We start from the raw sequence: 14,241 nt of genomic DNA, 5'->3' as shown, positions 1-14,241 counted from the left end.
GAGAAGTGGCATCCATCTCTGACCGCAAAGTTACTAGAAGAGGAGGCTGGCATACCAAACGTGGCAGAGGGTGAGGCAATTTAGTATCACGTAATGTGCCCTTACAATCACATACCTCTCCCAGTATCATAATATTCGAATGAAAGGTCATTATAATCAGGTTTCATACCCAAGAAGAATTTTTCATAAAATAATTTTGTAAAATAAATTGGAACCTCGTCATTCCATGGAATCTTTCCATATGCTGCAAGGAACATATCATACAAATGGCTGGCTATATCGGGGTATTTGAAATATTGCACCTTGAGCATCTTTCTTTTTGTCCCTTCTTTGAAATTAAACATAGATTTTGCATTTTCTTTTGCAACCCTTTACTAACTTCAGCCCATTTATCAGGACCCATCACTGCTTCCTTTCTACGCCTCATCATTTCTACAAATCAAGTTGTGGTTGCCCCAAGCTTCTCGTAAATATCAAGAAATGAGCTTAGAGAGTACAAAGTTATTTCTAAGATTTCTCGACTCTCACAGGGAGCTCCAAACTCCCAAGACTTTTGCACCTTTGTAATGTACATTGTTGGAGGTTTGTTTCCCAATGAAGCTCATCAATAATATCATATGGATAAGTGGTAGTTGGTGTATGGCCTTCTTCTTAAATTTTCGGCTTCGCTTACATCTACTTGGAGAAACATTTTTACCATCTGCATCAATATATAAAATTACATAAATATAAAAAAAATGTGAACAAATGTATTCATACACATGCAAGATAGTCATGTACATGCATATGTACATACAATTCATTTACATGTACAAATTTGTTTTAACATAAAATTATATATATATATATATATATATATATATATAATTTATCAAAATGATGAGGATCATGATGATCCGTTTGAGATTGATGACAACCCGGAGAATGTTGACCACCCTCATGCAACAACATAGTGAGAGAAGCTTCTAAAAAAAAATAGAAAATCAATTCAATATGTATATGTGTACATACATATGATTCTACCTATTTATCATTTAAGTAAACACACACACACACACACATATGTATACCATACCACGACGGTGTGAACGATGGCCCTCCATTGATTGAGTAGATACTCTTTTCGACCTAGTTTGAGATGCTCCCAAAAAATAAAATTTATTATAAATTAATTTAAAGCTAAATTGATAAAAAAAAAAATCAATTTCATATGTATACATACATATGATTATATTAAAATATCATTTAAAAACTTTCACATAAACATATATATACCACGATCATGATGGACCTCCCCCGATTCATTTGATATTCTCTTTGATCCATGACCTCCCCCTCTAGTAGATGCATGAGACTCTAATAATGCTCACCTCGAAGAATCATGTGGAAAATGTGCATCCATGATATGGATATCTATAGATATATAGATATATGATATTTAAAAAGTTACCTCATCCATTTACAATTCTTTTAAAATTTGCTATTTAACAAAATCAATAATTCAGAAACTTGTTGTAACCCTTGAAGTTACCTCATGCATTTAAAAATCTTGAAATTTCTATTTAAAAAGGTTATTAACTTAGAAAATTGATGTAACCCTTGAAGTTACCTCATGCATTTAATTGATGTAACCCTTGAAATTACATCATGCATTTTAAGATCTTAAAATTGCTATTTAAAAACATTGAAAGAATTCAGAAAATTAATGTAACAATTTGAAGCTCTTCATTTAAAATATTCTCAAGGCTAAAAACACAAATGTTGAAGCATGCACATTTTTAAAATTAAATACAATTTTTTCTAAAACATGTCAATTTCACCAAGTTGTGCTTACATAGTGGGGGCACACTTGGTATAGAATTGAAAAAACACACAGACATTAAAAACAACACATTTATAACTAAAAACACACACACACACACATATCAAAGATATCTTACAATCTCCATCAATAAATTTTGATGGAGAGCTTCTTAACACTAATTCATCTTTCACACACAAATCTTGAATTAGAATTGTCCCATACAATAGATCATTAGACATCTTATTAACATTTGCACAATGTCTTATGCTAAATGATTGAAATTGACTAACAATTTTTTTTGCTTCTCCATGCAGGTGTTTTAACCTTTCCTTTTTAACTTGGTACATGCATTTCATCTGGTTGCACATGAGTTCAGAATTGGTGAAGACTACAATTCCATTAGATCCATACTCCCTAGTTGTTATTAAGCCTTATATCAATGCAATATAATATGCTTCATTATTTGTTATTCTTCGAGGTACATTCCTTTTCCTTTGGAGGACTTTGTTCGTCACAATATTGCATAGAACATAAGTAATCATTGCTTGCCTTGGATTAGGATAACAAGAAACTTCTATGCATAATGTCCATTTTTCAACCATGTTTAATGGATTTTATGATCCCTATGAAAAACCTATTCAATAAAATGAATTTAATATATTTAATTATTGCAAATGACTTAGTTTATGGGAGAATGATAATAAATACATAGCTATTGTGATTGAATAATGGAATACTACAAGGATTTAACCTAGTTTCAGGATCATCTTCTATGTTCTCCTTCAGAATTTGTACAGGATTGATAGTTTCATCAAGAAATTATAAATTATGATGTTAGCAATCTATTGATTTTAAGAACTAGGTCTATATAAAATAATTGTTTAAATGCATATGTGACAGATTATTTACACCAAGGGTGCATGCTAACTTGTTATCACTGTTATTCCTCCCTTTGGTTACTCTGCATAAGTTGATTGGAAACACTTGCAATGATGAATATAATGATGTTTTTGTCTCTTTCAATTAGAATATTGTATTCTTATTATGAAGGATGATTCCCACACTTCCTGGCCTTATAATGAATTTATTGACATATATGAGAAGTTGTGTGTTTTGAGTAACCATTTCGGAGAGCTTGATTTGAGAACTTGATTTGAAATAGAATGAGACTTCAAGAAAATATAATCTTAACTACAAATTTGTAGTCATGTTTACTTATGCTTTGTCAAAACCCTGGAATTGAAATTTGACTTAAGACATGTGCTTTATTTTGTCATTTCAGGGAGCAGAATCTGAACCAGAAAAGGAATTCAAGAAAAATGTTTGGGTTAAACTAAATGGCATTTATGATCTTTAGGTCTTTAGTGATATAATAAGGGTGGAAAGAAAAGGAAAGAACTAGAAAGAGGAAAAGGAAAAAAATTGCCAATCCACTCCTTTTTCTGCATTATCTTTCCTTTGAAATCCAATTTCATTACAAAAATATTAAAACATATAGATCTGAACTTGCAGTGCATTTGATGAATAAAAGAATAAATTTTAGTGGAGAAATAATTTTTTCTTTGATATAAAATACAAATTGAAATTGGTACAGCATACAGACTGTCCAAATCCCAAATCGATTCCCGTATCAAATCTCGAAAAGGAATTCAAGAAAAATGTTTGGATGAAACCATAACTACCAAATTTAGCCGAAACAAGCTAAAAAATACGAAAATTCGTTGATTCGGTTCGATACATTGATTAATAAGATAATTTTAATACGATACGATACTAAATATTAAAGTTTAAAATAATTTCCTAGTTATTTAATATGGTTTTTTGAGAGGATAGAAATGGCCAAGCTATTTTGCATTGTCAAATTGTGAGCTCTGGTGGAGGATAGGATCCATTTTTGGTAGTTCACCATAAATAAGTTTACTTTGCATATTCCTATATATATTATTATGAACCAAATCCCATATCATATAAGAAATGAAATTCATGTCCATATTTCATATCATATAACCATGCACTATCCAACCTTTTTTGTTTGATTTTCATTATATTAGCACTTTGATAGTCATTGGAAAGAAAACGTTTTCATCCTTCATCCAAGGTTCAAAAATAGGAAAATCACGTCAAACAAAGATTTGGATAACATCTAGTATAATTACAATTAAAAATTGATTTCCTACCAATATTCCACCGTATAGATCATCACACCAGATAAACAGGCACATGGATGGGTAATTACAGTTATAAATCAATATACATTACATGAAATGTCCTCAAAATCAGCCAGGACTATTTGTAAGATCTATTTAACAAAATTTGAATAAGATAGTTGATGGGCCTCCAAATTATATATAAATTAAGGCCCATCTGACCATACTTCAGCACATTAAACCTCTCTTTTTGCATTAGATAACGTATTTTTAACTTTAACCTGTTCATTAGGAAGGTTTATTGATAATTGCATATTTGTTCATAATATTATTTATTTTTGTGGAATATTGTGAGAATATTGGGAAGATTATGAAGATTTGGAGGGGGAGATAATTTAGGGACTTTCTCCCTCCTACATGAGGATCAATATTGAATAATAAATCAACAAGATATCATGAAATCATGCACAAATGCTCGAGATCCAATGATTGAGAAAATCTAGGAATGTCTTTCTTGTCATTTAATGCAGATTCCTAGTGTTGGGAACTAGATCCACTATTTGAGGGATTTTGGAGGGGAAAGCTTCCTCCTTTCATGGGGAATGCTTCCTAATATTTTTTTATAAGTACCAAGTCAAATTTGCCTCTAGGGGTTGATTTTTATTAGTCTTCTTACGGGGAGAACTCATATTTTTGCAGCTCCACTTTCATTTCTTGCAGGGATGTAATTGTATTGATGGAAATAATGAAGATTGGTGCTATGTTTAGCTTTTGAACCTCGGTATCCTTCATAGGACTCTAAGATTCCTTGGGATTGGCCATCCCATGAGCCTTAGAGCCCTTTTGTATCATTTATTTTTCTTCCTTTCACTTCTTATTCACATGCAGCTCTTATTTTTGTCTTTTTCTATTTTTGCATTTAGTATTAATGATTTCTTACTGTACGATTGGGTTAAATGGTTGAAGTAAGTTATTTTGCAGGATCACAAGAATCATTTCATACTTCGAATATCTTTGGAAGGTCATATTAATCATTGAGCTACTTGGATTAGTTTTCTTATTCCCAAATCTAAATTTCTGGAAGTCCCTTGTGGCAAATAGTAGTAATATTATGCTATTTTTTAGAACATGTTTATGAGCTTCAATTGAGTTGATTCCACTTGCATTAGATCATAAAAACAATTATTTTAATGACAAAATTTATCCCATTTCATTTTAACTTGATTAGGTTATCCATTTGATAGATTACTAGCTCACTAGTTCTTGAATTTCTAGATTTTAGACTAGTAATTTTCTGTTATTTTTTAGCATGTGTTAACAGAGGTATTTTTTAGTGATTCCACTTGGAATGGATACCTAAGAAATCCTAGTCAATAAAAAAAAAAATTCCCATCCAATTTGGATTTTATTTCCTTGGTCATTTCGGTGAATTATAACATCTTGTAGCCGCATGTAACTTCCTATAGCAGCATCCTGTAGCACTCTTCCAGCATGTATATACTTGCCTAGATTTGCTCAAAAAGCTTGTTTTTTGTCCCTTAGGGTTGAATCATAACAATGGTTGAGGAGGAATAAACACCACTTAGTACTTTCCCTTTTACCCTTGCAAAACATCTCAACAATTTGGGTTAATGGACATATTTATGAATTGGATAATACAATAATGATTTTCTTGATTGCCACATCCAATGAACTATGTCAATGGATCTAAACTCTTTGAAATGTAATGATTGATATTTAGTTCATGATATTTTATTTATGCAATTAGAATAGGTTTGTTTTCCTTGTATTTTCTTTCTTGCAATAGGTTAAGGTTTCCATTTCGAGCATTTCCATTTCTGCAATTAGTTTAGGATTTGATTACATTCACTCCATTACATCATGAAAGCGAAGAAAGCACACATTGTATGTTTCACATATAGTGTCGATGCCTCTTAAGTTTGTACGAACCCCGAGTTGATAATTAAATTTGGTAGCCTTGGGAGTTGCAACATTCTTGTTGCAATACTGAGCCTCATCACTTTTTGGCACTGTTGTCGGGGAGGTGTCAAAGTATGCATTGCTTTCTTCCCTACTTGAGTAATTTCTTTTTACTTTCTGCAAAAAAACAAATAACAAAAAATTTCATTCAACATATTTCATTTCAAGAACAGAAAATGGCATTGCATTAGCATTCTTATTCAAAAAAAAATTCCAACACCAACCCCCCCATTTGATTACGTGGTGCAGTAAGAGCCACATCACCATTCATTTTTGCAGGTAGAAGAAGAAGACTTGATAGAGAAGGTAGGAGAAATGATGGAGATCATGACAATAAGGAATATCCTCTTGGATTTCCCATTCAAGATATTGATGTTAATGTGCATATGAAGAACATCCCTTCCTCATTCCTTCCCAACTTCCATGGTATGAAGTCAGAGGATTCAGAAACCTTTCTCTTTGAATTTGAAATAGTTTGTAGATCTTATGGTTACTTATTAAACACTCAAAAATTGAGGATTTTTTCTGGTGACATTGAAGGATAGAGCTCTTAAATGATTCATGAGTTTATGGATTAGTTAAATAAGATCATGGAATGATATGCAAAAGATATTTCTAGAAAAATATAAAGATCATGATATTAAAGAATAAATCTTTGGAATGAATAAAAAATAAGATGAGAGTCTTGAGGATCTAATAGATATGTTCATGTATAATGTTAAGAGGGAAAAATTACATCATTTAGAATCTGACACATTAAAAACCCTCTTACTTAGAAAAATTAGGGATGATTGGATTGAACTCCTTGATCTCATGAGTAGAGGTGATTTATACCAGTTATCATTTGAAGAAATTCATGAAACAAGCAAGCACTTATCAAGAGGAAGGGCAAGAGTAAGTAAATCAGCATCAAGATCGGTAAGTCAAGCTAAAATTAGAAATTTGTTTGATGACTTTAAAACGGAAATTCTTAGCAATCTAGGTGAACAAGTAGAAATGTTAAGAATACAAAATGAGCAAAAATAAGATGTTGATATTTGTGTGGTCCATGTAGAATCACATGATGTTAAATATTTCCCCTCCTACCAAGGTTGAAGGAAGTTTGCCAAGAGTACAATGGAGAATGTCAATTGGCGATGTAGTTATGTTATTTAGCTCCAAGAGGACCATGGAAACCTATTCAACCTGATATGATGCAAGATCCTAATTCACAATTTCAATATTATGCACATCCATCTCAAAGTAATTGGAGCACACCCTTTCCTTGGCAACCTTAGCCATCTCAACCCTAAAACCAATCTTAGCAACAATGTTGCCAAGGAACTTATGGGAGCCATACACAATATCCTCAATATTTTCCTCAATATCTTCCATACCCAACTCCATGCTATCCCTACCGTCCACCTCCACCACAACCACAACCCCAGCCTTATCCATCTCAAAGGTCCACTCCCACTCAACTACCTGTACCACCATTTCCAAACCCACACAAGGAAGTAGCTCAACCCACTTACAATGCTGAGGTATAACACTTCCTAACATCTCCTCTTGATCTAAATGTTATTCATCTTAGATCAAAAAAGGTATTGCAAAAAAGAGATTTTATTGATGTCATTGAAGGAAAACATGCAGAAAAAGAAGATTCAAATGAGAAGACCAAAGAATCATAGGCTGCACTTGATGAAGAGAAAACACCAGAATAAAAGCTTGAGAAAGTTACATGATGTTCACAATTATATCCGCTATGTGTTCAAGAGAATAATTAGCAAAAAAGAAGAAGATCTAAATTTCATGGAAGAAGAAGACATCCAAGATTATCCAAATCAACAAATGTACTAGGGACATCACAACTATATTGAATTATGGTTCCAGAAAATTGTTAAGTTGCAACAACACACTCTTATTCAACAATTTTTTATCTCATCTCAGTCAAAGCAGTTGGTATCTCACATTCAGGTACATGTCAAAGCATATGTTTCGAGCCTACACATGATTTCATCTATCATCCTGTTATGAAAGTGGCTCCATTGGAAGTATTCCTACACTTGAAAATGATTTTTTTTTTTCAAGTAGAGTAGGATAGGAAAAGAAATGAAAAATAAGAGAAAAAAATAAAATCTCAAGTGAAAACCTCCTTTGAGGCACCTGAGATTGGTTGATTGATTGAAAACCTCCATGATGCGGTCAATGGGTTGGAAAAAAAAAGAGAAAAAAGAAAAGATCCTAGGTGAAATCCTCCTTTGAGGCACCTAGGCGTCTACTATTTGAAAACCTCATTAAGGCGGCTAGTAGGCCTCGAAGAAAAAAAAATATTGCTCCATGTATCTCTCTCTCATGAATGCAGGTGCTCTCTAACCTCTGCAAGCAACAAAAACAAGTTAGCTAACAAAAGAAAAATTGATCACAAGCCTAGTCAAAGGAAGTCAAATTCGGACTTTCTCCTCCTTTTCTCAGATGCTACAACAAGACCAAGGCCATGTCAATCCATCACCCTCATCTATTTCCACCATCCACCCATCATTCCCAAAATTTTCCCATTCATTTTCCTTGCTACCCTAAAATGCTACAGGAAGGCTCTGCTTTGCTACAGGAAGACAAAATACACAGAGACAAAAAATTAGTTTTTTCATATCTTGAAAACCGTGCATCCATTTGCTGAGATGTTTTAGGGGAAGATACATATGGATGATGGTAACATGCTCAAGCAATTTCAACAAATTCCAGTACACACTTTTCGAGATATCGGCCTCCATCACCTACAACAATTTTTTATTTTTCTTGAGATTCATGCATCCATTGGAAAATATTGTTTTATGGGGGGGTGCATAAGGATGATGGAAACATGCTCAGAAAATTTCATGTCAATACAGTATAACATTTGGGAGATATGGGAAAAACAAGTCTGCTATAAGAAACTGCTACGGGATGTCCTGAACAACTACAGGAAGTTGGTTGAGGGGTTTTGGAGGAAAAGAATGGTGATATGAAGTGTTGGAAGGGTGCATGACAGTTGTGAAAATTGTGGGGAAGGTGAACATCACCCATGGCCAATCCCAACACTTCAAGAAGGTCGGATTTGACTAAGATAGCTTGCTCATGGTAACTGAAAGACAAAGGTTTAGAATATGGGTTGGCATCCATCAACTCCACCAGAAGCAGATTGGGCACTGGAAAGAAACTTGCACACAACAACCTTATCAGTCAAAGAATCATCAAGCTATGAAGACATGTGCAGAAGAAAACAAAGGAAATTATCACCTCCAGAGGACCATGGATCAATCATCAACTCAGCAGTAGCATGCATGCCTCTCCAACAACCATCAGGTAGGTACAGGTATGAAATATTCTTGATCTCTTCTCTTGATCATATTATAGTTAGAAATTTGTTGTCAATTCATGAGAGGTGAGGTTTTATAAGCTAAGGATGGGTCAGCAATCTCAGCCACCGTCAACTAGTTAATTGTAGCTAACTCCCTCACTCATGCAATGTGGTGATGATTATGAGGAATGGGGACAATAGTTAAAAGAGGAAATTTGTGCAAAGGCAAAGTCACCAAAGCACTCCAATCCCTCCATCCACTTGATATCCATTATCTATCCATCATCCATCCATCCCATTTCATAAGAAAAAATTAATATTTTTCAAGAACAAACCCTACACTTTGGCCCACCCTGAAAATTTCTTGAAAAAACACACAATTTACATCCTCTTGATTTTCAGAAACTTGCACTACTCCCTTTGAGCCCTAGCATCATCCTCCAAACCCTATACATAATTTCTCATCACTCCCATATAGTTAGAAGACCTTGAAAGACAAGGAAGGATTGCTACAGGAAGAAAATCTCCTCCTATAGCAACATGTGCAACCATTACAGCAAGCCATAATCCTATTTTTTCCCTTTCCCATCAAGTAAAGGGGGTGATACCAACTCATGAGGCACTCTACCACTCCAAGCATGAATCTCCATCAGTAGCAGTAGCACCTTGGGCAGCAACAAAGGACCTACACACATAGCAACAACAACAGTCAAATACCATGAAGGGCAGAGAAGAAATACAAAGGAATAGGAAAAACAGAAAATCCCGAGAAGGAGCACTAGGAGAAATGGGTGCAAGATTTAATGGAAGGGAAACAAATTTTGACATCTATGAGGAGGCCAACCACTAGAGAAACAATAACTAAGAATCTCAAGGCACAAACTTCTTTTCTATAGGAGAAAATGGAGCTACTACAAGAAAAACAGGGTTGCTACAAGAAAAAAAGGGTTGCTACAGGAGACAGTCAGTTTGCTACAAGATTGTCCCAAAATAAAAAAATGGGCCCTATATTGAGGATTATTGGCCACAAAATCCTATAAATTTGAAGGAGTCTTCAAATAAGGGGTAAGTACTTGATCTATCACCTCTTGCAAACAAAAATTCTATGAAATTTTACAAAACTCCTCCACTAAGCATCTGGTAGCATAACCATAAATAAATTGAATTATGGAGTTTTCTTGAAAGGATGAGCATTATGATGGGAGAATAAACTTGTTTTGAGATTGACATACTATTCTTCACCTCACTCATCAACAAGAATCACTCCTCCTCTTTCCATAAGCTAAAATGATGAGTGCTATGAAATTGACAATTGGCAACAGGGTTCCTTTGCACAAACCTTAAGAAGACAAGCACAAATGTTGTTGACATGGATAGAGAAGATTTTCTGGACTTAAAAGAGATATTCAAGGATGGATCTGCAAAAGAAGAAGAGTGTGGCAAAGAAAAAAAATTGAAACATAAGATAAAGCATCTAAAAAAAAAAATCAAAACAAATGATAAAAGAAGAATAAGAAGCAAACTGGAGAGATAACCTCCCTCCAATCAAAAATGAAGGAGCCCCAAGCCTCTCAGAAGAAGCCAAGCACCAGGGGAGCCATGACTGAACAAATTTTGTACTACGAAACAACCCCCCCATTTATGTATAGCAATAGCTAAGGTTAGAGATATAAATGGGGACCCTTTTTAAAAATTTTAGTCTTAGAATAAAATAAACCTAACTCTAAGAAATTGCCTTGAAAAACCTTGCAAAACAACCCAAGAATGTGATCCTCATCGCAAATCGCAAATCATGCTTTTCCATGTGATGGTCATAAAACACCTTTAAAAAATGACGATGCACGATCAAACCTCCCGCTGCGATATCCCGATAAAAGCACCTAGTTATTTCACAAATCATACTTCGCAAAAATCGCAAATAATTAAGCTATGCCACTATGACATCCATTGATGATTTGCGAAATGCGATGTTGTGACAATCGCAATCGCATTTTGCCTTATAGAGCAGGCAATGCTATATTTCATCCTTTTAAAGATTGCAATGTGTGAATAAGAGCGGTAAGCGTGTGAAATAATTACGTTTTAATATAATAATGAATGGATTGACAGGTTAATAAATGTTTAGCGGCCCGAGGAGAGGTAATGATTTTCCAAGTTATGGGTAGTTAATGTTGAGTAGCTCATTTAAACCTTTCCCATGATCCAAAGTCATTTCAGAAGAGCTTTCAGTCTTAATTGCCCGATACCACCTGCGCTAATATATCTTGTCCATTTCAGGCAAGCTACAAAAGACATGTCATTGAGGAAGGTGATGCAGAAACAGAAAAAGTAGAACATTGTAGAGACTGAGTCTACAGAGATGGTTGCTATATTCTCTGATACAGTCTACAGCGCTGATGGAGGAGAAACAACTTGGGAGGTCATATACAACAAACTCGAGGATGAACATCCCAAGCTTGTTGTCACAAAAGCAACAACTGACTCGATAAAACCTTCAGGACTCCAATTCAAGGATGCCACTTGTTCTTTCCTTCATAGGATAGGAGCGAGAGCCAAAATCCTCCCATACACTGATATCATCAGGTGGGTGGTGGAAAACCTCACAATTGAAGATAAGCAATTCAAGAATTCGAGAATTGAACTCATGGGGTCATTCAGAGCAGAGGACCTAAAGCAAATGTACCATATACCTAACCCTCAGGACATATATGACAAGATATTTGTGGCTAACTTCGCGAAGAAGAACCAAGAACCCCTCAAGGTGATTCAAAGCTGGAAAGTATTGGAGAACAAATTAAAATTCGAGAAAATGGGTATGTATGCTATAGCATCTTTGGCAAACCCCTACAATTATGCAGCTGCTATGTTATGTAGACTATATGGGTTACCCAATAATACTAAGTTTTCCAAATAGTGGATCCCTTTGATTGATTCCTGTGTTAATTCCCACATTGTGAATTGGGCCACCACATTATCGGATAACCTAGCCACCATCATCACCAAATATCAACAGAAGAGATCCTCTTCCCTGCAAAAGCTTCCTCCGTTCTATTTTAGTGCCTACATTATGGGTGCCATATGTTTCTACACCAAATTTCCAACCATGGGTTGGAAATGGACTTACAGGACCCCTACCCTATCCATCTCAATCATAAGAAAATGTGGGAATCCCATTATATACCCCATTTCTATAGAATATGGCATGCTATTATTTTTCCGCTGCATCAGTTAATCTTCAATAGGAAAGCCCCCAGGTTTTCCCAAGAAGCAGCTACAAACCTTCTGGCGGTCGGAAAATATTTTGTTGAAGAATGGTTCGCCTACATTAGAGTTTCTAGTAACACAATAGACCTGCATGTCCTCCCTTTATATATTTCTGATAAATTGTTGGAAAGATAAATCGCCTACCAGACCGTGGGAAGAGGCCTAACTAAAGTTCTCAAAGAAAGAAATAAGTTATTATGGCCCTCTTTTCCTATCAAGTGTAGTTCTTTTTCTTTAGCAAAGTTTAATCATGCAGTAAAGGAGTCAGTAAGCATGGAAGGCCTCAGGCTTCATACTTTGCTGACAAGGCAATTTGATCTAGAAAAGATAGCCTATAACATCACTACTACAATAACGATCAAGCGATACGACCATGAGGCTAACGATTTTGAAGAACTATTACAATCATCTGAATCCTTCGAACAATCGTTCGAATGCTCAAAGGCAAATCTGAGTCCTGAAGATTTTGAAAGCTTTTAGGAATTCAGAAACGAAAGGCTCGAAGTAATCCCAATACACTTGTTAAAGCTCGAGGATAAGCCTACACCAAGTGTGATTGTGAACAACGAAGGGCCTAGTTCTCGCATAGAATCTCAGGTAAATATTGAGAAAACACTAGATACATGGAAGGTCCAAGACACAGATAATACAACAGAGTCCAGCAGGAAGTCCACCGAGAAAGAGGTTATGAGCACCCCACCTAAAGAAATCAGTTCAGAGATCAAAAGTAGTAGTTTGGAGTAGGAGTGGGATCAGTTTAATAAGAAACTACAAGACACTCCGAAAACGACAGATACCCAGTAAATAATAGAATTTCAAACTCCTCTACATATTGAGGAAAATACAGAGTCCAAGTCTATGGATGAGCAGTCCAAGTCCATGGATGAGCAGTCCAAGCCTATGGAGGAACAAGTGATAACATCCCAACAGACTGAGATTATCGCTGCTCTTCCCACATCATAGAATATCTTGAAAGTGACTTAAATCCCTCCACTTGATGTGTTTTACATCCCGCTCCACAAGGATGTATTGAAGAGGTAGAGGAAAAGGGTAGAAACACCCGAGCTCCCACCTGGAAATGAGCTGATGGACATAGTTTGGAGGGACATTCCTTTCAACCCAACTGAGAACTTGACGAGATTATCACAGTTCACAGGAGAATATGCAACGACCACCATGGACAAGGCTAGTGAAGTCTCTACTTTGTTGAGAGAAAAAGAGGAGAGGATTGCACAGCTCGAGCAACAGCTCGAAATAGAAAAGGAAAGTGTAAATAGGCAAGCAGCTGAGCAGCTTTCGTAATTTCAACAGAGCATGGAGGTCTTGAAGATAAGCCATGAAGCCGATATATCAGCCAAAAACATGCAACTCCAAGAATTGAAGCAAGCCATGGAAATATACAAGGATGTTCCTACTATCGAGGAGTTCATTAAAGAGGCGCTGGAACTAAATTCCCTCCTGGTGAAACAACAAGAGCGCTTCTACCAAAGGATGTCACACATTACTCCTTATCTGACCACTAGCGACCAGCTGACAGATAAGGTGATCAACCAGAGAACCGAGTTTACTGATTTGAACACCAAAATCTTAGAGTTCATCGAATGGTAGGAAACAGAAGATGGAAGGAAAGCCAATCTGCCTGAGATTGAGGAGACACACAAAGACATTCTTTTCGTGGATTGGGATGTGAGAATCAAGCAAGTTGAGCTAGCAATGGCAAGAGCAGC

Source organism: Pinus tabuliformis, chromosome 4_1 (genome assembly GCF_031772625.1).
Source record: "Pinus tabuliformis cultivar Carrire ecotype Pingquan chromosome 4_1, CPIR1, whole genome shotgun sequence".
Taxonomy (NCBI): domain Eukaryota; kingdom Viridiplantae; phylum Streptophyta; class Pinopsida; order Pinales; family Pinaceae; genus Pinus; species Pinus tabuliformis.
Note: the sequence above shows the minus strand (reverse complement) of the source record.